The sequence below is a fragment of the Crinia signifera genome, chromosome 1 (assembly GCF_055691185.1).
Source record: "Crinia signifera chromosome 1, ASM5569118v1, whole genome shotgun sequence".
Taxonomy (NCBI): domain Eukaryota; kingdom Metazoa; phylum Chordata; class Amphibia; order Anura; family Myobatrachidae; genus Crinia; species Crinia signifera.
This window is the reverse complement of record NC_139217.1, coordinates 233,222,848-233,249,624: the sequence shown is the minus strand read 5'-3', so window position 1 is coordinate 233,249,624 and position 26,777 is coordinate 233,222,848. Positions and strand designations below refer to the sequence as shown.

Genomic DNA, 26,777 nt, shown 5'->3' with positions numbered 1-26,777 from the left:
CCTCAGGTTACAGACCAAATGTTTCTCATGCTGCTAAAACTACACATCCCTTCTCTCTAGTATTAGAGATGTATATACCATCGATCTTGAAGAGGGGGATATAGACTAGGATTTATATTCTGTCGACATCTTATATTGCTCTGAATCTTATGCGATCAATATTGAACCAACGTTGAACATCCGATACTATAGTATACACCTATGGAATGTGTCAATTTTGTTTCTGACTCAGTCTTGTTTTTTATTGATTTTTATTATATTTTTATTTATATTTATTTTTATTTAGTATTATTTTTCAATCCCTACTCCCTTTAGTGTATTAATATATCAACAGATTATATATCTCTATACATATAGAGAAAGATTTCCTCTCCAGAATATATTGTGTGTATATTTATGTACATTTCTCTGTTGTAGCTTAATATGTACTGTGACTTTAATGTTTGCTATGACAACCTCTGGCTGCTCCTTGATGGGACCAATCAGACAGATTTTCTTATCTTTTGGATTCTATATGCAACATGCTAAACTCACAAAAAATATTCATCTGAACATTCACATATGAGTAAATGCTTGTATCCCACTGACAACTCCATTCTCATGCAGCACTTCTTCTGCTGGTTATGTTTACTTTGAGTAACTTTTCCATCTCTCTGCTAGCTACAGATGCTCACCTGTTACACAATTAAAACAAGGTCTTACACGCTATGACCAATCCTTGGATTGCACCAGAACGAGGCTTGGCACGCAAGTCACGTGACCAAACCTCTTACTGATAGAGCCTGAAGTGAGGCTTGATACGCACGCCGGAATCCCGCACTTCCGGGTTCTAGCTACACGTCACCTAGTGTCATGTGACCGGACATTTAAGACAACTAATTGGACCGGCTGCCGGTCACCATAACAACTATACACAGTATTATGTTAAATCTAGCGTCCTTCGAACCGATTGGCCAATCTTCATCCCCAATTGATGTGTATGGGTATAAAAACCCCAGGGTGAGCAGTACCCACTCTACCTTTGAAAAAGCTGCATCCCTCAAGCAGTGAAACGCGTTAGGGGATTCTCTGGACCGGACCAGCTGACATCGACTGGACCCCACTCCCCCTCCCCCTTGCCATTTGGATCATCATTGTCATGTTTTTGCCCAAGCTCTCCCAGCCTGTCCCCCACCACAGTGGAACTCTCCCATCTCCATCCATTCCACAATTGCTGGCTACCATCCCAGCCGAAGAGCCATTGTGCAGCGAGTGCAGGAATTGAGGTTGGCCACTTCTACTCAACATCATCAAGTCCACCAACCTTGAGGACACCTGCCCCCACCTTCTTCAGTTGGGACCTCTAGCGAAGTGGGAAACCGTGGCTACATACTATCTTAGCCCCCGTCATCATCGGGTCAATGCCCATTGTGGCCCCACTGTTGCATTCAATTGAGGACACCCTCGCAATTGTGCACCTGGGATTGGGCTATCCAAGACACCGTGTGGTAATTATCAGCCCATTGGGCACCTTGACTTACTCCATCTATTGTTATACTTCACGATCCATTGGGATTATTTCCAGTATTTATTCCACCAATTCAGCCTCCGGTCCAGATCTATCAATTTAATTATATTCACCAGCTTATTTTTTTTATTTCTTATATTGTGCTATGTATTCATGATTTTTAACTGTTATTAAATATTTGTATACCTTTTCATCAAACCAGCGCCACTTTTTCATTTTTCTTGACACTGCCCGGACCAGCCTGGATGAATTCAGGTCTGTCAACCACCATGTCTATCCACGCCCACATGCTTATTTTGATTACAAAACGGACTCCAATCTCCATCGCTGTATGGGACTGATATTCCAGCAATTTGCTAAGGACTTTGATCCCTATATACATGAGAGGCGGATGGTAACTATACTAACCTGAGATATTCCTACCAATCCCGGTGTACATAGGAACGGACAGTGGGATGATGGGAAAAAGAAATTTTTTTCTTCATTTATTCATTTTAAATGTAATCATTTTGCATGTCATTTTATATATATTGCTTTATTTTTATTCAGTGATATTTTTAATTAAGTGGTACAATAAATGGAATACTACCTTCCAGTTAATATTGGTTTTGTAAAGTCAATCCAATACTTATAGGGACTAGTGCTGCTATTTGTTGTATTTGTATGTTTAAGGCACCTGTTTTCACTAAAATCAGGTTTTAAGCAGCAGCTTGCACTGGTGAAGCGGCCCTTGTCAATTGTGCCCCCCTCCTGCCACACACTCCTCACGGAAGGTGTGACATTCACAACTGGCCCCAATCTGCCTGTTTCATTGCCACTGACGAGTAAGTCCAGACCTTCTGATGAAACCGTCAGTACCCTCAGACGGAGAAACGCGTCAAGGATTCATTGCCCGACTTTCCTGACTACCTCTGATTGATCCAATACCACCTACACCTCCGAGATTGGACTTTGTTATCCGCCTTATTACATCACCGCATCTTGTGTCCTCGATCCAGGTGTTACTCCAAGTACATCCGTCCATCAGGACGCCCGGGCTACCATCTACCTTCTGCGACTTGACAGCTCCCAGCGCCAGCCCTTCTCCACCTGGGGCCACGCTGGTTGTCAGCGGCACACTTCGCGGCTTGTCAGCTCCCAGCGCCAGCCCCTTTCCACCTCGGGGCCACGCTGGTTGTCAGCGACACACTTCGCGGCTTGTCAGCTCCCAGCGCCAGCCCCTTTCCACCTCGGGGCCACGCTGGTTGTAGCAGACGAGCGGACGCCCGGTCACTGAGTCTGCTCCCGGTGCCAGCTCATCAACATCAGAGCACTATCGGTGGTAGCGGACATCTGTGACGAGTCTAATTACATCACACTAGGACGAGGACTACAAGGGGTAATATTTATGTCTTTACATAGGAACTAAGACATTTGTGTCAATTTAACTCCAATCTTCTTATACAAAGTTACGATTGACTTTCAAAAGGATCCATTTTTTGAACAGAGGCATTTTTCTCAAATATTCAGGTTTAATAGCAAGTCGGATGCTTATATATACAAATCTGTATCTGCATATGCATTTTTAATATTGTGTATTTTTATAATATTATGTACTGTTTAATATATTTATCATTTTTTATAGAGTAAAAATTAATAGATCAACACAGTGCGCGCTCTCTTTATTTATTTTAGTTTTTCCATTTTGATTCTAGACAGGCATTTCAGGCCTTCTAGTTGATTGGGAGCAGCCATTTAAGCTGTGGACCGAGAGATATATATATATATACATATATACATATATACTTACCAAATCCATCATTTAACACATTGCGTCTGATTTTCCATTTCTACAGGGCTGCACTGACACTGCACACAGTGGGGACATCATTCGGTGTGCTGGAAATTAATTTGGCAATTTTCCCCACCCATTCAGAGGCTTGCACAGGGGTGGGTTTTCACTCTGGCCAGGTGTGGTGGCTACCTGATCGCAGATACATTTAGCAGCCGGGCGATTGGGTCTGAATCATGCCCATTGTTACAAGTTTTTGCAACCAATTATTACAATGTAGCAATGCTCAGGGCAACCATCGGTTATGGAGGACTGCGGGGACTCCTGTTCTCGTCCTGGGCCCAGACACAAAGAAAGCCCAGGACTGGGGTTTATATAGTTTAATTTATCATAAACAGAGTTAACATGTCCCTTGAAGAAATGTACAGCCAGTGCTGCAGAAGGGTTCAGCATGATTTGTCTACTGCCGGGATCCTGACATCGGAATCCCGGCCGCCGGTATGCCGACATGCCGACATATGGGCAAAAATGCCCCTTGCAGGCTTGGTAGTTTGTTTCACTCCCCACAGATTCTATTCTCCCTCTATGGGGATCGTGGACCCCCAGGAGGGACAATAGCTCCTCTTGGTTGTGATCGCAATTGTGGGGCAGTTGAACAGTCGGGATATCGGTGTCAACATTGTGACCACCAGGATCTCGATTGTTGGAAAATCATCTGCTACCCCTGCAGACACAGGCCTCACCAGGCATTGCAGGTGTTAGAGACACAGAAGGGGGGCCCTGCGGGCCCTGCCTGTTTTTTCTTACAATTTCTGATGGCAGCCCTGGCAGTGCTTAACACTGACAAAAAAAATGAAGAAATGGAGACACATTTCCTTATCTTTATCGAGCCATTAAATGTTAGTTACAGAGACGTTTAATAAACATATAAAGAATTAAGTCCAAAGGTTAAGAGCTTTTGTACAGGGGTTGGAACACCAGCAATACAATTAATGCTTAGCGGGGCACACCTTGCCTGCAGGTGCCTTTCTCTTTTTCCACTTCCATCGAATACACAAAAGAGATCTCAGAAAGAGAATATATAGAATAGATCTGTAGCCATAGACATCCATTCACACAGCGATCCCATTCATTCACACAGTGGGATTTCACTCTAGGGAGGCAGCATCTTCCTGAACACTGGCTGCTGCTAATTTGTGGCCATGCGATCAGATCTGAATAAGCCCCATAGTAGCTTAAAGGTAATGAACAAAATTAGTTTCTGCCATAATTATGTACAAATCTATTCTGGACACCTAATATACCACTATGTTTTATGGTAATAAGCAACCCATACTAATCAAACACAAGTAATTACACAATAAACATCTCGGATTTTGTTCATAGAGAGATTTTGACTGTGGGCCTAATTCAGACCTGATCACAATACAAATTGTCAAAACCATGAGCACTGCAGGTGGGCTTGGCTGCCACCAGGGGGAGGGGGGGGGGGGTAATCTATGGGGACAACTGTCCCGCTCTGACAGAGTATGGGACCACGCATTGCCATCATTGCAGTGCAGGACATACACATGGAGCAATCAGTGCTCCATTTCTAAGCGATCTAGTCAGATCGCTTAGAAATGGGTCTGAAATCGCCCAGTGTGTATGCATACCTCCCAACATTAGAATAAAGTAAGGAAATACCATTTTGGGCTCCATAGGCACGCTCCCGAAATTTGGGAACGTTTTGCCGCTGGGATGGCATGGCCAGCCCCTCTGCCTGCAGGCAGCGGGTGACAGGAGGGACTCCCAACTGCCCCACCGCATGACACTGAAGGCCCCGGTTGGGATGCAGGAACACACCCCCCCCAAAAAAAAAAACCGGGTCATTCCCGCAAAAATTGGGACAGTTGGGAGGTATGTGTATGCCCTTTTAGGTAGTCACTGCTTTTACAGTAGTACATTCTCCTTTGGGTAGAGGTCACACATGCACTTACTACCCGTGTTCATGTGTAGTAGAAAACAAATGGTGAACTCTGCTACTACCAAGTTCAATAATGCAAGTGTGAATGTTTAATTGCTGGAACTATTTTTGTATAGCATTGTATGTGTGTACAAAGGTGACACACTAAAATCTTTTGAAGTCTTTAAATGTATTTCTGTTAAACATTTCAGTATTACTTTTATAATGTTTTGTTCTACTAGGCTTATTGAGTTATGTGTGATCTCTCTAATATATTCCATTGTCATCAAGTGCTGTTTTTTATTTTATTTCCTGGTTTTTAATGAAATGCTGTCCGTTCAGGTTCTCTCCCATGAGCTCAGGTGGATGAGGGTGAGTCACTCTGTACTTATGGAGCCACCTCTACAAACAAGCATTGGTATGTGTATAGTACGTGGTGAGATGGGAACATTTCGTAAGCCAATAATAACAGAACCTCTTGTATCTTCAAATGTTATTTGTATGACTAAATTTCTTGTTCACAACTTCTATGAGCTAATTGTATTTATATACCTACATACTATGTCTTTTGTATTTGCCAATACAACTTTTTACCGGCTCTAGCTATTTTCCTTCTAGATACCACTTATCTTTTATTAATATTATTATCATTATTATTATTCCAACACAGTAGTCTGTGGCTTGTGGCTTCTTATAACAAACTTAGGAGGTTATTCTGGTTGACTCGCAAGGCTGAGAATTTCGCAGCCCTTCAAGTCCCCCAGACATCACCCTGCTCGCCCCCCCTTGCATGCCGTGATCCCCGCACTGCTGCGAATGGATGTTTAGCATAAACAACCATTCGCAGCCTTGGGTGCGGGGACGTCAGATGCCCGTCCCCCACGTCATCAGGGAATTACCATAAGAACGCCCATGAAACGCTGTGCGTTCCCATGGGCAAATTCTCCGGCCCGCGGCCCATGCCCCCCCTCCCACACTGTTGTGTGCGAGTGCCTGGCAATATTCTTTTCACTATGGCCACTAGCACACAGCGGCTGCATATGTGCATAAACGACTATGCGCAGTTGCAAAAAATCCCCCCCCCCCCAGTCGAACGATTACACCAGAATCACCCCTTAATATATCTGAACCTACAATATGCGGTCTTATACAGAATGTACACCCTAGGGCTTATGCAGTTGGACGTACAGTATGTTGCTCATGTACTGTATGAAAAAAAAAATGCATATACTCTCCTGTATACATACTTGTACACAACTTTTCTGGCTCCCACAGCCTAGTAGTTTACTACTAGTCATTATCATGCTCAAAAGTGCACACTTGTGCCTACCGTATACTATGTGCAATAGATATGCCTGGGTACTTGTTTAGTTTCACGGCGGCAGCTTACGCTACGTTTGAAGCTACACTATTAGCATAGCCCAACGGCTGCCTTACTTGTGTAGTTTCACGGCGGCTGCCTAAGTTACATTATCAGCGTAAGCTGCCGCTGTGAAACTACACCAGTATCTACTGTACTGTTGCCAGGAACTGCACTCTGTCCCCAGCAAGTGTACTCAGCACCTCTCACACAACCGGCGCCAGCATGATCCCCTCTGTTTGGTGGAGAAGGGATCATGCTGTCACTCGCCACACTTTGGGCTGCCGTGGATAGTGGGGGTTTCAAAAGGTGCCACAGAACCCCTAACCCTGTAGCCAGGGTTGCTGTACCCTGCCGTAATAGCTACTCAGACGCAGGAGCGTCTCATGATGGAGCGTCTGAGATGCTCCTGCGTGTCAACAGATGGAGCGCCTCTCCCCCAGTGACAGCATGATCCCCTCTCCCCCAAAGAGAGGGGATCATGCTGGCGCCGGCGGTGTGAGAGAGGCGCTGAGTACGCTTGCCAGGGTTGCTTGGGACAGAGATGGAGTTCCCGGCAACAGTACACTAGTTACTTGTCTAGTTTCATGGCGGCAGCCTACACTGATAACGTAGCCAGGGACCTACGCTGACCAGCTGAACACACTACGCTACTTCTGACTGACTACGCTGGTCGCGGGAACACGAGGCCGATTCTGAAAGGGACGCTACGCTAAGTACGTAACTTGATGTACAATTTTATCTAACACTGCCATACAGTAGTTGCAATGACACAACCAAGTTGCTCTTCGCGTACAGTAGATGCTTCTGTGGTCAGCAACATGCCCAGGTATGCCTATCCACTCCCTGTCACCCCTAAGGGGTGCCTACTCCCTACATCCAAATTCTTTATTTGTCCCAGTGAAGTAATAATTAGGACACATGCACAATACTTAAACATCCTCAAACTGAAAATAGCATGAATATCCGCACAAAGTTAGTCTTTGACATTCCTTATGTATAATTACTTAGCCCTTTGAGTGCCAAATTAATTTGTCAAAATTGGTGTGAAAATTGCCAAGCAAACATTTGTATTCATCATAATGGCCTGTAATGTTTACCTTATATAGAATCAGAATCAACTTTATTGTCCATGTATGCTTGCGCACACTAGGAATTTTTTGTGGATTTACAGTGCAGCATCAAGCAGGGATGAAGGTGGGGGGGTGAATGCATTACATACATTACATTAGACATTACATGTGGGGAACACATACCTGCCGAGCTACACAGCGCCTAGGCAGCCATCAGCGGCGCCACTGGTCGCTGCAACAGCCAGGAAGGTAACATTAAGCAGAGACAGCACAGTTATCACATAGGGAGCACATACCCGCCAAGCTGAACAGCGCCTAGGCAGCTATCAGCGGTGCCACTGGTCGCCGAAACAGCCAGGTAGGTAACAATACAAGCAGAGAGACAGTACAGTTATCACACATGGAACATATTTGGCTGAGCTGCACAGCTCCTAGGCAGCCATCAGCGGCGCCATCTTGATCATGCTGCTCAAAGGCAGCAGTAATAATATTATTTTCATGGCAACTGAAGCATGAGTTCGACCGGATGTAGCACTTTTCTTCCAAAGCTGGCACACCCTGCCAGCTTGTTGTTCAAAGGGTGTGCAACTAGTGATGGTACAGCATACAGGCTTTGCAAACAGTGGCTACGGAGGTATATGGTACAAATCATTGTTAAGAGACAGTAAACAAAGAAAATACATATAGGAAATCTAATCTATTTTTACACAATACTTGATATTTGAATTTATATAACAAATGTGAGCGGCGCTGGCATTTTTAGCAGATATTTTAAACATCTCTCACAGATGTGGGCACTCAAAAGGTTAATAAAATATTGGTTGCACTACTACCATCAGAGGGTTAATGCAGAGGCATCCCTTGTACTGGCGACACCTAGTTGTTCGTACACTCAATATGATGTGTGTGACCAGGAAGGAAAGGGATGTGGCTTCACAGGCAATCTCCAACTGCATCACTCTGAAGATGCAGGATGCACTGAGACCGGGTTGTCTGTAGTGTTAGCTCCTCCTCTGTGACAGGATCCGAGTGCTTCAGAATGTCATACTGCAGTTCCTGTCACTGGCTCCTGTCACTGCAGTAAAATCAGCATTTTAGTGTCACTCCCTCCACACCCCAATAGTGATGCCACGTGGAAGTGCCATAATTACTGTAAGGATAAAGGTCTATAGGTTAACCAATTTTTTATTGAATGTTGCTTTAAATGGCAGCATGAATGGTGTAATGGTTAGCATTACTAAGTCACAGCAATGAGGTCATGGATTTGATTCCCACCATGGCTCTAATTGTATGGAGTTTGTATAGGTACTTGTGTATTATCACAGCGCCCAATTTCATCTAAATAGCATACGATTTAGCGACCGATTTGATCTGCGATGCGATTTAGCGGCCGATTTTCTGCGATTTCCTGATGATTTGCATGCTATTCCATCCTTGCACACCCCCACTATCCAAGTCAACCCAAAGCATGGCGAGTGTACGCGGTACGCGTCCTTCCGACCTGTTCATACCCCAACTATCCACGTCGGTGTGGAGTTGATTTTTGCATGCGATTTGCGGCCAATTTCGCGGGTGCCGTGATAATACACAAGTACCTTTGCATATTCTCCCTGTGCTTGTGTGGGCTTCCTCCAGGTACTCCGGTTTCCTCCCACAATCCAAAAATATACTGGTAGGTTAATTAACCGAAGAATGTCTGTGTGTGTGTACATGTGGTAGGGAATACAGACCCTGTATAGATTATCGAGGCCTCAACAATATTACTATCAATAATCGTTATCCTCTTTACTGAACTATTTGATAAAATCAAAGGGGCGACGTGTTCACTAAATTCGACCTTCGCGGGGCCTACAATTTAATTTGAATCCGACAGGGGAACGATACCCGCATTGGCCACTACGAATACTTGGTGATGCCTTTGGGCCTGTGTATCGCTCCTGCGGTCTTCCAGCAGTTTGTGAATGATATTTTCAGGGACATGCTTTACGACTCAATTATGGTCTACCTGGATGATATTCTTCTCTTCTCTTCAAATCTACAACTCCATAGACGAACCTTGAGAGATGTGCTTCATCATCTTCGTCTAAATCAACTCTTCTGCAAATTGGAAAAATGTGTCTTCGAAGTGTCTTCCATTTCCATCCTTGGTAAAACCCTGTCTTGCTCCAGAATCTAAATGGATCCAGTGAAAGTAAAGGCCATTCAAGATTGGAAAGCTCCTACTATACTTAAGGGACTTCAGCGATTCTTAGGATTCGCAAACTATTATCGATGTTTCATCCGAGACTTCTCCTCCATCGCTGCACCTCTCACAGCACTCACCTGAAAAGAGGCGGATCCTTCTTGATTGCCATCCGAGGCCACTCGAGCATTTGAGCTCCTAAACAAACCTTTATATTTGCTCCAATTCTCCTTCAACCCGATGTTAACAAGCAGTTTATTCTAGAAGTAGATGCTTCTTCTGAGGGTATAGGAGTAATTCTATCCCAAAAAGGAGAGGACCATGAACTTCATCCCTGTGCTTATTACTCCAAAAAATTTCTACCAGCCGAAAAGAATAATCCTATAGGAGAGCAGGAATTATTGGCAATTAAGATGGCCTTTGAAGAGTGGCGATATTTGTTAGCGGGTGCCCATCATAAGATCTTAGTGTACTCCGATCACAAGAATCTTGCTTTCCTCCGTCAATAACAGTGTATTCGTTACCGATGGGCAATGTTTCTCAAACATTTTGACTTCCAGATCAAATATCGTCCAGGGTCTTCAAATGGCAAGACAGATGCGCTCTCGTGCTTTTGAGTCGACTTCTGAAGCTGATTCCGTACCACAGATGATCTTGAGTCCGATGGTGTTCGCAGTAACTGAGACTCATCCGGTAACTCCATCTGGCAAAACCTTCGTGCCACTCAGTTTGCAAAAGAAGATATTGACTTGGGCTCACTCCTCTTGTTTCTCCGGACACACAGGCATCCAGAAGACGATATCGTTTCTACTACGGGCCTATTGGTGTCCATCAATCTGTACCAATGTCGTCAACTTAATTTCCTCTTGTGTCACCTGCGCCCAACACAAAACACCAAGATCTTCTCCTTCAGGTATGTTGTTACCACTACCCTTTCCCACAGAACCTTGGACACATCTTTCCATGGATTTCATCGTTGAACTACCTCCATCACGAGGTCATATCGCCATCTGGGTGTTGGTCGACAGATTTTCTAATGGTGGTTCATTTCTTCCCATTAAAAGCTCTTCTTCCGCTTCAGAACTGGCACAACTTTTCATCAATACTATCTTCAAGCTCCATGGACTTCCAAAATAAATCATTTCTGACCGGGGGGGTACAATTCGTAGCCAAATTCTGGAGGGCCTTGCGCACCGCAGTTCAAATCAAGCTCAAATTTTCCACCACATATCATCCTCAAACTAATGGGCAAATGGATTGAGTAAATCAGGATCTCAAAGCTTTCATTCGTCTCTTTGTTTCGTCTTCCCAGGCTCGATCTTCTACCTTGGGCAGAATATGCACATAACAACTCCTACCATACATCCTCTGGTACTACGCCTTTTTTCACAGTCTTCGGGAAGCATCCAAATTCTCCAGAATTTCCTAACCTTCCAGCAGTAAACAACTGCCTACATCGATTTGCCAAGATCTGGACTATCATTGCCCTACTCTGTCGGTTATAGCCCATAGCCCCTGTGGCTCAGGTAATCAGTCTGCTGCTCTTTACTAGCACAGGCTTAGGCATTCGCTGTTTGGACTTACTCAGCAGCAAAATCCAACAGCTAGCCTTATTTCTGTAATTAACATCAGCCAGGACATCTGCAACAACCTTTTAGTCACAGCCAGTGCTATTCAATAAAAAATATACTAAAATTCATGCTGCAACAGTATATCTAATATAAATAACTTGCCAAATGCTCCAGAATCAACATTATTTGTATTTGCAGCAACTCCAGCAGATTGGTGAAGCAGTCAGACAAAGCGGGAAGGCTGTGCTGGTCAATTTAGGCATAGACAGAATCGTTACCGTTTATAACTGAGATAATTACCACAGAGTCAAATCTGCATAGTAGAGATTACGCAAAGGTATCTCTGCTTACAAAATAGGTTTACAAAACATATCCAGGAGTTCTAATAGTTAAGTCGCTATCTCCAAATGTAATAGCGTTGTATATTAATCCCAGGCGCGTTATACTTTTAAAAGGATCTGTAGCCTTTCTAAACATTTCTCGTAACCTTGTAAGACCATACCTCCTCAAATGCCAAATAAGAAAAAGAAGACAGATTCCCAGTCTCTAATATCATACATTAACCCTGTTCCTGGTTCCCAAAAATCTGTCCTGTCTCCTGAAATGGATGTATCATCATCCCCAGCGACAAAGGCAGACATTATTTCTATCCTATCAGAACTACGCAACTTTCGCCAAATGATTCATGATGAGGTTCATAATGCCGTCTCAGGGCTTAAAATTACTATAGATGACTTGGGCACCCGGGTGAATGCACTAGAGAAGAAACACGACGAGATCGCTAGTTACCAACAGATGTCAGAACAAAGTGGTATTGAAATGCGTCATGACATTCTCCTTCTATCTGATAAACAAGAGGATCTGGACAATCGTGGAAGAAGGAACAACTTCCGCATCAGGAATATGCCAGAGTCAGTTGAGGCACCCCATTTAGAAAACTATCTTCTCCGTCTCTTCCGATTTCTAGCCCCCTCCATTCCAGATGAAAAGCTAATTCTAGATCGTGCTCACCGAGCTCTTCAACCTCGATCTCAAAACCCCTCCCAACCAAGGGATGTCATTCTAAGATTACACTACTTTCAGTCAAAAGACAAAATTTATATTCAAGCCCGTAAATCTGCTCAAATCATCTTTGAGGGTGTAACTCTTCTTATTTTCCTGGACTTATCACCAATTACACTGGCAAAAAGAAAAGAGTGAGTGATATTACTAAAATTCTTAGGGATCACCAGATTAGATATAGATGGGGCTTTCCATTTGCACTACAAGTTAGATCGGAAGATAAAATCCTATCTGCAAGATCTCCAGACGAAGCCTTGGGGATCCTTCACTCGTTGAAACTACCCTGTCCGAGATCAACTCAAGTTGCCCACAACTACACCAAATCAAAAATCGCCCCCCCCCCCCCCCCCCCCCCGAGAGAGGAGTGGCAGACTGTGGGCTCAACTTCTACAATCATAACCTGATCTTCTTAATAAATTCATATTGTTAGTAAATATTTCAGCTACAGCATAGCAAAAATAAGTTAGAGTACTTTTTTATACTACCCCAACACGTTTGTGTAATTGTAGTTGTATATCTGATGGAATAAGTTGGCAATTATAGTCAGAGTCCAATGGCATTTTAAGCTGTATTACATATGGCTATTATAAATGTATGAATGCATTAAGTGATAGTTATTTTGGTTAAGACACAATATAATTCGTAATCGGTCTAGTTTAGTAACTTCGAGTAGATGTAATATCCTAATTTGAAATGTTTGGAATGTTTAATTTATATTCGGTTCAGTTCAAAGAATATTTGATAAAAAGTAAATATTAGTTAAATAAGAGCTATATACAAAGTAGACTGGATTGTGTGCCTGGGATCTTCGTATATTTGGTCCCTTTATTTCTGTTTCTCAAGTCCGTAGATGACTTGGGCACACCGGAGGCTAACCCCTAAACGGTCATTAGGACCGGCATCGGACAAATTTGGCTATTTAGCCACTCTTACCCCTGGGTCCGATATGTGGAACAGAGTTAAATTCTGTTCCTGTCCTCCCTCCCCTTTCCTTCGTTTTTTTTTTTTTGTTTGCGTGTCTGTGTACTTCAATATTACCTGTAAAAATACCCGTTGCCCGGGAGGCAGCTTTCTAATTCTGCCACATTATGCAAAAACCTTAGCAATTGTATTTTTGTTAATGCTATTTAATACCTATATGTTACCATGGTACTCAAAATAGTGTCTCTAAATGTTGGAGGACTTAATAGTCCGCAAAAGAGGTCAATATTATTTGTAAGCCTTAAGCAAAGTAAAGGGGATATTGTATTTTTGCAGGAAACCCATTTCTCGGGAACTCATCATCCAAAACTTAGGAGTAGACGCTACCCTAGTGTTTTCCATGCTTGTGATCCTCAGCGTAAAAAAAAAAAGGGGTGGCTGTACTAATTGCGGCTCATATAAAATTTGCACATTCTAATATCATTAGGGATTCTGAAGGGAGATTTTATATTCTAGAGGGTTTAATTCATAATACACCTTATACTCTAATCAACATTTATGCACCTAACCAAAATCCATCTCGCTTCTTTAATTCTTTAGATGGTCATATATCAATACATCGTAAAGGGAATGTGATTCTAGCAGGGGACTTTAATACTGTTATAGATGAACACCTAGATAGATCTAACCCAATACAAAAATCGGTTCAGAAAATTTCTTCAAGGGCCACGTCGGCTCGGATTAACCTTCTTTCCCACCAACTATTATTTGACACCTGGAGAATTAAAGAATCTTCAGCAAGAGACTATACATTCTTCTCGCCATTGCACAGGGTCTACACTAGATTGGACATGATATTTTTCAGCCCTGAATTAACTCAGTCCATTGTTGATGTGTCCATAATGCCTCGGACCTGGTCAGACCATGGCCCAGTAAGTGTAGATATTCAAGACGTTGGGATGAAAATGGGCCCTGGGCAGTGGCGATTAAATGACCGGATACTCCTTAATCCACTAAGCAAATCTTTCATATTTGATAAAATGCGAGATTATTTCATTCTAAATAATTTACCAGAGACAAACCCTATGTTGCTATGGGATGCCCATAAAGCGGTGATTCGGGGACATTTGATAAGTATCTCTGTGCATGCTAAAAAAACTATAACACAACAAATTCGTACACTATCGGAACAACTAAAAATTCTAGATGAAAAACATAAATCCTCGGGTCTAGCAGAGGACCTATCCCGCTTACAGAAAAACGTAACCTCCTTCTCACTCACCAAGCGGAAAACTCACTAAAATGGCTTAACCAAACTTATTATGAGAAAGGTGATAAAGCAGATCGTCTCTAAGCTTCTAAGCTGCGATCAAAACTTTCACATAATAATATTCTCTCTATTAAATCATCATTGGGCAAACAGGTTTATAATCCAAAACACATTAAAGAGGAATTTCTGTAATTTTACTCCAATTTGTATAATAATTCTGAAAAACATTCTCCCTCGATTACATTTTCGATACAACAATTTTTAACCAAATGTAAACTCCCGCACCTGTCTCTAGAAACTACTAAATCCCTTGGCACAGCTATTACTGAAGAAGAAATACTTCAAACAATTTAACTTTCAGAGGGGAGACCAGGAAGCAAGCAGCTGACACGTACGGGACACCCAGCGGGGGGGGGGGATTGCGGCGCGGTAGTCCGTGGTGGTGCCCGCTGCCCAGCCCCCCTGGCGGGCGGGCAGGTGGAGTTGAGGCTGACGGATGTGCGGGCAGGGGCTCTCGGCGGCTAAGCAGCAGGAGGGGGCAGCGGACTCCTTCCGCGGATTACCGCTGTCTAGCTGGGGGGGGGGGGGCGCTGATCATAATCCACTGGCAGGCTCCAGGCAGGGAGGGGGGGGGGAGGCGGGGGCGTACGGACTTACCTGGCTGCTCCCTGCTTGATTGAATTCCTGGCTGGGTGTCCCGCATGTTGCTGCAGCTTTCTTCCTGGTCTCCTCGCCAGCTCAGTACCGCCCTCCAGTGGATGGCGCCCTAGGCAAATGCCTAGAGCTGCCTAGTGGTGGCGCCGGCCCTGTACTTACCTTATCTTCACCTCAAACATCACTCCCTAATTTATTTAATATTCTTAAATCATATGGTAATTTATCTGGTTACAAGATCAATCATACGAAGACTGAGGCTCTACCTTTTCACATGTCTCATGAACTTTTGCATTCTCTAAAAGCTAAACATAACTTTGCATGGAAGACAGATAAAATACCTTGGAGTTTACATTACTAGTAATTATAACTCACTGTATAGTGCCAGTTTTCCAAAAATTATCTCTGCTATTAAAAAGGATTTAAACATATGGCAATCATATTATATATACTGGTTTGGTAGAATAGTCGCTCTTAAAATGAACATTTTACCACGCCTTCTCTATCTATTTCAAACACTCCCAGTTAATGTTCCTAGACAGATTCTCTCCCAGCTTCATAATTAGTTTTTAAAATTTGTCTCGAAGGGGAAAAATCCCAGAATTAGTTTTTTGACTTTACGTAAGGAAACCTCCAGTGGTGGTCGAGGGTTTCCAGATATTAAATTATATTATTTGGCTACAATCTGAGCCAGGCGGTGGTCTGGTTTGCGTCTACTTTCGGCCCAGAATGGATCGAGCTTGAGGTTACTTCCAGTGGAATGGTTTCGCTCCCACTCGTATTAATGCTTCCCTCGAAAAGTCGACCTCCTGAGGTCACTAGCAACCCTGTAATTAATTTCACCTGTTCAATATGGAATCAGGGGATTAGAAAATATATATTACTGTCTGTTCCATCTCCCCTTACCCTACTATGGAAAAATAATTATCTTGTAGAGGGGCAGACAACAGCTATAACAGCAAAGTGGATTACCAAAGGAATAATATTTGCAGATGTTCTCCAAGGGGGGGGGGGGACAATGTATGAGTTTAGGTGATCTGCAAGAGAAATCTTCTTTCCCAGAACTGAATGCCTTCACATACCTACAAATAAAGCACTTTGTAGATTCCCTTCACTTCCCCACCCAAACTCTAAAATCTCCATTGGAACGACTCTGTTTGGATGATCCCCTCATGAAGGGAATGATCTCATCATTATATAATTTAATTTTACATTCATCAGAACCCCCCGCTCCCAATTTTGAACGTCAACGGGAGATAGATTTGGGAGATCCCCCGGATGAAAACTCATGGTCCCTAATTTGCGAGAGATTATCTAAAAATTCAATCTCTACTCTGATTAAGGAGAATGCATATAAAATTTACTATCGCTGGTACTTGGTACCAGTAAGACTAAATAGAATTTATAGCTCTACATCTCCCTTATGCTGGAGAGGGTGTGGAGAATTGGGCACTTTTTTACACGTATGGTGGACTTGTCCTAAAATTACAGCTTATTGGAAAGAAGCAGCAAATTTATTGAGTAAAATGTTACTAACTAATGTAAATATGGATCCATGGTCCTTCCTGTTAGGGCATCCTATAACTTCCCTAGATCCTCTTACGGAAAAATTAGCAAGCCGGATATTAAGTGCCGCAAGATGTCTAGTTGCATCACACTGGAAAAACTTGGACCCCCCTTCTGCTCAAACAGTGATAAATAAGATTTGGTTTGTGGCTTCAATGGAGAAGATAACAGCATTTCTGCAGAACAGATCCATAAAATTTATTCAAATATGGAATCCTTGGTTTGTTTTTACACAATCTCTAAATGGCAGAAAAAAATTTGACCAACTTGAAAAGTATGTTTTCTGAATTTTAATTGTGACCTCTTCCATGGTAATTCTTTAAAAATATATATTATTTAACTACCTTTTTCGCTATTAATTACCCCGGGCAATTATTGTTGTTGTTTTTTTTATTTTTTATTTGGTACTTGTGTATTAGCATGGTTCCCCGATTATTAGTCGCCTGATTTTTTAATCCAATCGCATCGCATGCCATACACCCTATGGCATGCGATGCGACGCGATTTTAACTCATATTCGATATTAAATTGTATAAGCTCCCTAATAGGTGCTTTTAAGTTCCCTAAGGGGTTCTTACAATGCTTAAATGCACCCCCACGCCACCCCCCAAGTATAAACGTGAATCCGAAGCGTGGCGAGCGCAGCGAGCCCACGAGGGGCGGCGGTACGCGTCCTACGACCTTTTCATACCCCCACTATCCACGTCGGTGTGGAGTTGAGAATAGAAAGTGTGTCGAGTGCAGCGAGCCACCGAGCTCGAAGCGTGGTGAGCGCAGCGGATACCTGTGAAGCCCACGAGGGGACGCGTATAGCTGTGAAGGTATCCGCGTCCCCTCGCCACGATTCGGGCTCACCACACTTTCTATTCTCAAGTCCACGCCATCGTGGATAGTGAGGGTATGAAAAGGTCATAGGACGTGTACCGCTGTGCTCGCCACGCTTCGGGTTCACGTTTATACTTGGGGGTGACGTGGGAGTGCATTTAACCATTGTAAGCACCCATTAGGGTGCTTATACAATTTATAATCGCATCGCATTGTATGGCATTGTATGCCATATACAATGGCATACAATTTTAAAATTGTATGCCATTGTACAACATCGGCCGATATCGCGTCGCATCGCATGCGATATGGTCTGCGATGCGATGGGCGCCGTGCTAGTACACAAGTACCTTTTATTTTTGTATATTTTCTTTTTTCTTTTTGCATTTCTATTATTCATTCTAATATCTTAAATTGTTTATGTAAGAGTAAATATGTTTGTAGCACTTTCAAAAGTTTTAGAAACGTGTCTCAAAATATATACTGTAGTTTAGTACTACACTTATATGATATCTCATCTTTAGATTAGCAATTAAGTTTGAGTTAAGAGTAGAAAACGCCATGCAAATTGCCCAAGATCTTGAATGAGACAAAGGGCCTTATTCGAGTTCACTCTTTCAGACAAAATCCTTCTTAGATGGACAAAACCATGTGCACTGCAGGGAGGCAGATGTAACTTGTGCAGATCTAATTAGATTTGGGTGGGGTTTTACTTCAAAGTGAGATCTATATTGCAGTGTTAAAATAAAGCAGCCAGTATTTACCCTGCAAAGAATCACCAAAACATCACCAAATCTATTTCTATCTGCACATGTTACATCTGCCCACCTGCAGTGCACATGGTTTTGTCCATCTAAGAAGGATTTTGTCAGAAAGAGTGAACTCGAATAAGGCCCAAAGTGTTCTTTGCATAAATTGGAAGGAGATTGTCTTGTTTTGCTTTTTATGTACTATTATACTGTACGTATTTCTTGAAACTCTTGCATTTTGTAAATTGTATGTCAAAAGTTTATTTGAATAAAATGTATTGAACAAGATCTGGACTAAAGTTCATGAGTCTCTTCTCAAAGCCTCTGTCCGTTATAAAAGATTTCCAGTCAGGAAAAGGAGAGCTGTGCCCAGTTTAAAAGTTGGGGATCAAGTGTGGTTATCAACCCGAAATCTTCGTCTTCCATCTATGAAGCTAGCTCCACGCGTCATTGGACCTTATCCTATAATTCAAGTTATCAACCCTGTGGCCTATTGATTAAAACTACCTTCTTCTATGAGGATTTCAAATGCTTTCCATATTTCTTTATTAAAACCGCTAAAATTGAACATGTATCAAAACTGAATTCCCAGACCTCCAGCAGTCAACACAGAGAAAGACTCCGAATTCGAAGTTAAACGTATTTAAGACTGTCGTTGTCGTAACTCTCATCTTCAGTTCCTGGTCGAGTGGTTTGGCTATGGTCCTGAGGAGAATTCCTGGGTGAAGGAGTCTGATCTGCATGCCCCTAAACTCGTCAAGTTGTTCTTCCGCAACAATCCTCATAAGTGTCCGAGGCCACCCAGAAAGGAGGGGGTACTGTCACACGTACTGCCGGTGGGATGCGGCAGGCACTGTACTCACCTGCACACGTCCGCTGGCGGCTAGAGCGTGTCCGGCAGGGTCCAGCGCTGAGGGCTGCTGCCAGGAGGGAGACTGCTGGCGGGGCTCTGTGAGGGGGCTGCATGGTCCGGTAGGCAGGCTGGTGTCTGTTTGGCGCCGCCATCTTTGTTGTGGGCAAATGTGCAATTGGCCAGGCGTGGGTTCCCTCCTCTATTTCTGACCCAGTGGCCAATGGCAGCCGCCCTCCTGCTATAAGGGGGATCTGCCTAGGGCCATCTGGTGAAACCAAGATCACGTCCACCGACCAAACGCGATGCCTCGGTGTCATCATTGACTCCTCCCTCTCTTTCACCCCCCACATTCGTGCTCTCTCACAGTCTTGCCGCTTTTACCTACGCAACATCTCACGCATCAGACCATTCCTCTCCACTGACGCGACCAAAACTCTCATTCACTCTCGTCATCTCCCGCCTTGACTACTGCAACATCCTTCTCTCTGGTCTACCTCTCACCCGCCTCGCACCTCTCCAATCCATTCTTAACGCTGCTACTAGGCTCATCTTCCTCTCCCGCCGCTCTACCTCCACCTCCCCCCTCTGTCTATCTCTTCACTGGCTCCCCATTCCTTTCCGAGTTCTCTTTAAACTCCTCACCACCACCTACAAGGCTCTCTCCTCCTCCACCGCTCCTTACCTCTCTTCACTGATCTCTATCCACACTCCCTCCCGTCCCCTTCGCTGACCGCCGACTGACCTCTCACCTAATCACCTCCTCCCACTCCCGTGTCCAAGACTTCTCTCGCGCTGCCCCCCTGCACTGGAACAACCTCCCGCCACCCATCAGGCTTTCGGATTCCCTTACCTCCTTCAAGCGCTCCCTCAAAACCCACTTTTTTCGACAAGCCTATCCCTCCTCCTAACCTCTTTTGATCCTATCCTGCCTCCGTTCCTACTTATCCTATTGTTTTTCGTTCGTCCACCCACCTATTTTTAGTATGTTAACTCTTATGAGTAGGGTCCTCCTTCCTCACGTACTCACCCTACCTCTTTACCTCACCTGTGCTCCTGTCCTGTTCTTCCCTTCCTCTACTTCATCTTCAGTCTCCTTGACAATTTTGACACCTACTTCTGAACTGATGCTGATTTTAGTTCTACCAGCTATACCCCTATTTATACTGTATTTTTCCACACACCCTGTACGTTACCTTGTAATTTGTTTTTTGTTTGCTATGTACGGCGCTGCGGACACTTTGCGGCACCTTATTAATAAACGTACTACTACTACTACTACAAAGTGTTTCTTGGCCATGCAACATCTGTGTTCCCAAGCTGTTATAGTGCCTGTACTAACTGTGCCTAGCCAGTCTTCCAAGCTTTGTCGGTTCTCATCCTCTTCTGCTGACTCCACAGTCCTCTTCTGGCAGACGCCTCTACCTTGGAACTCCTGGGACGCCAACGGTACACCATTCAGGTCCCAAATTCCTCCAGTTCACAATCTTTAAATCCTCCATATCAACTTCTCCCGTAATCTCCAGTATTCACCGCACCCGGGAAATCCTCTCCAGTTAAACTTTCATTTACAAGTTTTCATTTAATTACCAACAAGTCACAAGGACATTGCTCGTTCTGTTTTCTGAATATAAGCTATTTGTGTTTGGCCAGCTACTTTTCGCATTTCAGGTTGCAAGTCGCAAGGACATTTTTAGTTTGTTTGCTGAAGATAAGATATTTGTGTTTCATATTCTAAGATGTATTAGAATCCTGTTTTGTATGAGTTTGTTTATTAAACCAGCCCGGTTTAAACCTTCATCCTCCTTTTCCTCTGGTCATTCCTCCGCACCACCCGATACCATCCAACTCATCATTTATGACATCTGCTAGCTGCACTCATGGCAAAAGCTCAGAACAACCCCTGGCCACACATTTATCTGAATACAATCCCAATACGTCTAGTTTTAAACATGTCATAATCAATCATGTCTCAGATAGCAATCGACAAGGGAATAGACATAAGGCACCTATAAAGGGCCCTCTAACAATTTGAAGGCCCAAACATTACTAATTACACTCTATGCTAGGTGGATCTGATGTGTAGAGTTTGTTGATTGTAAAGTAGAAGCTCACTCAATATACATCACGCCATGCCAAATTGAAACAAAATATTTAAAAAACTCAAAGGAATAATCATGTACAGGTGGACTGGACGCTATGAACATAATGGACTTCAATAAGCATTAAAGGTGATACAGACTTGAACATAAGTCATCAGCAATTTCTCCCATATTCATACCTCCCAACATGACCCTCTCCAGGAGGGACACATTGCTCTGTTTCTTGGCTTTTCCTTAATTTATGATGGCCATTACCCGTGATGAAGCACCTTTCTTATCAATTAACCTGTGTGAAACAGGTGATGGCAATCATACATTAAGAGGAAAGTGCAGGAACAGAGCAATGTGTCCCTCCTGGAGAGGGTCATGTTGGGAGGTATGCATATTGCATGTATAGAAATAAATGCATTTATAAACTGTAGGCTTGCTAAAATATCCCTTTCATCCAGGATGCCTATGATTTAAATATATACCATGTAGCCCTTACCCTCTGCTATGCTTGATTGTGTCCTCCTTATTATAAGCACTTGCACCAATCCCTGGTGCAATAAATATATCGAAACACAAGTAAAATTGTGCACACGCAATTGTGCATATCCTGCAATTCTGTCAACATGCCTATGTGCAAATGCCCTGTTGACATCCAATCATAGGCATAAGCGCAGATGTTCCCAAGTTGTGCATTACTTTGTTCTGGAGCATATGCAGTAAGAAAACATGCAAGATTCATTGCACAAATGGACTTCAGTTCAGCTCTTCCTCGGAACATTAGTTATCTGCCTGATCTCATTGTACTAAGAAGCAGATATTTGTATCAAAGAATGTCCAATTCTAATGTGAATGAAAGAAAATGGCTGAATTTGCATGAATTGCTAAATAAAAAAAGTCTTAGCAGGCAGTGTTGTGTACATTTGTTGATTTAGTGCAGTGGTTCTCAACCTCTGTCCTTAAGTACCCCAAACAGTGCATGTTTTCCAGGACACCTGGCAGGTGCACTCATTATTCACTGACACATTCAAAAAAATTCACAGGTGGAGCTAATTATTTCACCTGTTATTCTATGTGGAGACATGGAAAACGTGCGCTGTTGGGGCACTTGAGGACCGAGCTTGAGAACCACTGGTTGTATTTTCATGTACTGGTTCTGCATTGCAAAATATATTAAATATAAACTAAATAATAACAGCAACATTATTATTACAGCAACATTAGGACCATCAATACCATTGGATGTTCTTAGCCAATGATTCGGGAGGGTCTAAAATACTGAATACGCTGCATATGACTCATCCATTTTTTTAATGCCCCCAGGGCACCCATGCATGGTTTGCCAGCTACTGATATGAAGGTCTAGACAGGGGCTGCTTGCATGTGAAGCTGCTGCTCCTTAATTCCATTGCTCTGCTGGGAGTGTGGCAGGAGGTTATGATGTCACAGCCAAGTGTCACACTCCTGTGTTACATGTTCTCTGCTTATTCCTCTCATGTATATCCTTAACAGATGCAAACATACATTATCTACGTATATATGTGGTCATCCTAACTATAACAAATCACACGTAGTATCTTTCACTGTGTATTATAAAAAAAATATTATAGGTCACAAAAATTGAAACAAAATATAAAGACACAAAAAATGTCATAATTTCTAATTCTTTGTAATACACAATACACAATGTACACAGAAGGTATGACCTGAGAAATAACCCTTTATACTTTATGCCATCAGAGATCACCGATTAGACATGTATTATGTAGTATTTTTACTGTACATACAACTGATGTAGAAATAAAAGTACTCATTGTTAAAGAAACCTAGTTTTACCTTGCTAGAAGTGCGTGCTGTTACGTCCTGCCAAGGTCTCTGCCAGGTGAATGAGAAGGTTTCTGTTCTAGTACCTGGAAGGGGAGAAGGCCCCACCTCTTTCCATCCTGAGCGATGATGCACTGAAAAAACAGGTGGAGCAGGAAGAAAGCTGGGTGCTGCAGCCGAGTCACTGCTGTGTACCGTTCCAAGGCTTTGCTTCATCAGGAAGTAACATTTCTTCCAAATTACAGGTGAACCCTGAGCATAAAGTACTGTAGCTAATTGTTATGTACATGTTACAACATGCCAGTTTCATGACTTCCATTTAGGAACATCCAGACAGCTTTGCTCATGTATACATGAATTAATCTTTCTGAAAATCATTTATCTATATATAGCTCTCTCTCTCTATATATATATATATAAATGTCTAGTAGTGTAACACTGCCATCTGCTGGCAGCAAGTCAAACTACATCTCTTTCTCTCACAGAGGCAATCATGTACAAGTAGCTGCCTTACTAGTTTTTCAAGCATTTGCTTCAAGCGGGATTACTAGTTTAATATAACTGCCAAGAGAAGAGATAACCAAATCAGCAACTTTCACAATTTTCAATGACAATGGTAGATGTTAAATATTTTCATTGAAATGTTGTATCTCTGGCATACTTACCTACTTTTCAAAACTAGTTTTAGGGAGATTATAGTTGGAAATATAATTTTTCAAAGAGCCCCATTGAGGGGGCGTGTCATGCTCCACCCAAAGGGCGTGTCTAGTTCCATATATTGAGGGATTGAGAAAAGAGATTGTGAACATGGTACCTAGAAGTGTAGGTGTGTACTGCTACATCTGAGAGTAATCTTTTAAAATGTCATAAATCCATAAGTAGATGAGCCCCAAAGTTAGTAAGAGATACTGTACTTGGGAAAGTGCTAGGAAATGGTGCTGATGATTCAATTTAAATTTATCTATCTCTCATTACTTTTATCCCCAAAAATGTAACAGTGTAATGTGGGCTAGGTGAAATGAGGGAGATTGCTAGACTAATAAGGGAGAGACGAAGATTGCTGCTATTTCAGGGAGACTCCTGCAGAATGCAGGAGGGTAGGCAACTATGCTCTGGAAATGCCACTAGTCTTTAAATAAACCAATATTTATACTGTCACAGTTCCCATTCTCAGCTCTACAATCTTCATTTTACCACAAGAACTGTAATTTGGCTCTAATCTACACTTAAGCACCCAGTTATGCTGAGCAGGAGAGGGTGACAGAGGAAGTGGGAGACAGGGAGAGGGTGACAGGCAGTGGGCGATGCAGAGAAGCCATGGCTGACCGGCACGGTGGGAGGAGTGGATTAAAGAGAGAAGCAGTTGGTGAAAATCAATGGGTGAGACAGAGAAGCAGTGTGTGATGAAGTGTAAAGCTGTGTACACACGGGGGCAATATATTGCTCAGTGTCTCCTTTGTCTCCTGCCGGGGGAGCCACAGAGGGAATTAGCTGGTCGCAGGAGCAAGCTCCTGTGACCAGCGATCTTAAGAAGGCTAAAAATGGTAGCGTGCACCCGGCGATTTATCGCCGGTGCACACTCCAATCGCTGCCAATATGGTCGCTCAGCGACCATATTGCCAGCGATAAATGCCCGTGTGTATGCACCTTAAGGGAATGGGTGAAAGAGATGCACTGGTGATAGGCAGTGGATGACGGAGAGAGGCATTGTCTTACACAGTGTAGGTGACCAAGAGACAGTTGGTAAAAGGGAGATGGTGACAGGCAATGGATAATGTAGAGAAGCAATTGGTGACAAGCAGAATGAGGCAATGGATAAAGTAGAGAAGCAATTGGTGACAAGCAGAATGTGACATGGAGTAGGTGATGGAGACAAACAGTGGGTGACATGGAGTGAGCAAAAAAGAGAAGCACTGGGTGACAGAGAGGCAGTGGGTGATGAAGAGAGGCAATGTGTGAAAAGCAGGGTGTCACAGGGAGTGGGAGACAGAGGGAAAGAGTGGGTGACAGAGTCGGTGATGGAGAGAATCAGTGAGTGACCAGGAGAGTCTGACAAGCAGTGGGTCTATTTTGTACTCTGGGTTGTGTAGGTCAGTTTAGTGTTTTAATCTAAAAAAATAAAATAAAAAGTCTTTATTACTGGGGAAACTAGAAACTCATATGGTGTAAAGGCCAGACAGGCTGTGAAAACGCTGGTGCTACTATCCCTGCTTTTGGGTAGTCACCAGGCAGATCTCTGGCATAAGGAGAGGGGACTGGCTGCTTATGACATTAGTAGAAGCCGAACACTGCTGTGAGCAGGGACAGTGCCACCATTAGGCAGTTTAGGCAGCTGCCTTTGGGCACATTGCTCTTCCATGATTACTTCTATGGGCTGCTGCCGAAGCAGCGGCAGCAGCAGCCAGAGGAAGCCCCCCTCCCTGAAAGAGGTAGGAGCCACCACTGTTCATATGTTTAAGATCTCCCAGTTTAGCAATTTGTATTAAGGCAGTGCTACTATTAACTGGGACTGGGGTAAAATGTCATATATATAACGTTTCCAGTGTAAGTTTAAACAAATGTGTTTTTGTTAATTGAATTCTCCACTATCTACTTAGTATTTATTATTTATATTTTATTCCTGGAATGCAGCGTTCTCAAATGAACCGACGTCAAAATGAAGGACTTGCGGAAGGTGTTTTACAGTTTTATAATACTGTGGCAAACAAAGACTCGAATGTGACCTGGCAGCATTTCAAAAAAGAGAATTTCAAAAAAGCAACTATCCACAGGTATATCAAAAAGATCCAACTTTCCAATGAAATAAGTTTAAAAAATAATCCCGGTCGTACACCAAAGCTAGCGACCCAAAGAAACATGGAGGAGATCAAGAAGCTTTACAGGAAGAACCCCTCCAGTACTGTGGCTGCAGCAGCAAAGAAAATGAAAAGATCTTGGGTAGGAAGAATTAGAGTCGAGAAGTTGGGCATTAAGGCCATTACAAAATAACCCTCTCCCAAATGCATGGTCAAGAACCATGCATCCAAGCAGCATGCAAAACACTTTATCGAAAAATGCAACGAAAAATCCTCATCATTGATGATGAGACATACGTATGTCCCTGTGGACCCATCGGAGCTCCCAAAAAGGGCTTTTTATCATTCAGAAAAGGGTGCTGAAGTTGAATATCAACACAAATTTAAGACCAAAAGTTAATTTCCTAAGAAATACCCTGTTTGGCAAGCATTTGACTATGATGGAAATGTTTCTGAACCCTTTGTTAGTAACACCTCCATGGACCAACGGGTGTACCTTGAAAAATGTATAAAAGGTATATTAGTACCCTTCATCCACCAGCATCATTCTCTAGAATCAGTACTCTTCTGGCCACACTTGGCAACATGCCATTATGCCAATGCTGTCTTTTAACCATCTTCAGGACATTCAGCTTGAATTTGTACATCGAGAAGCAAAGGCTCCGAATTTTCCCCAGTGTAGACCTATTGAATGATTTTGGGCTCTATGTAAAAAGAAATATTCAGACCATCCCAGAAAACCGACAAGTTTGATTGGATTCA

General features: G+C 43.0%; 1 protein-coding gene across 1 annotated transcript in view; it reads right to left on the bottom strand.

The window, feature by feature from the left end:
* HSH2D (hematopoietic SH2 domain containing) overlaps window positions 1–23,456 on the bottom strand; it is a 52,077-nt gene extending 28,621 nt beyond the window's left edge. Inside the window, exon 1 of the mRNA XM_083158259.1 lies at window positions 23,233–23,456. The gene's annotated coding sequence lies outside the window, so the exon portion shown is untranslated. The remainder of the gene's footprint in view (window positions 1–23,232) is intronic.
* Window positions 23,457–26,777: the final 3,321 nt, after the last annotated feature.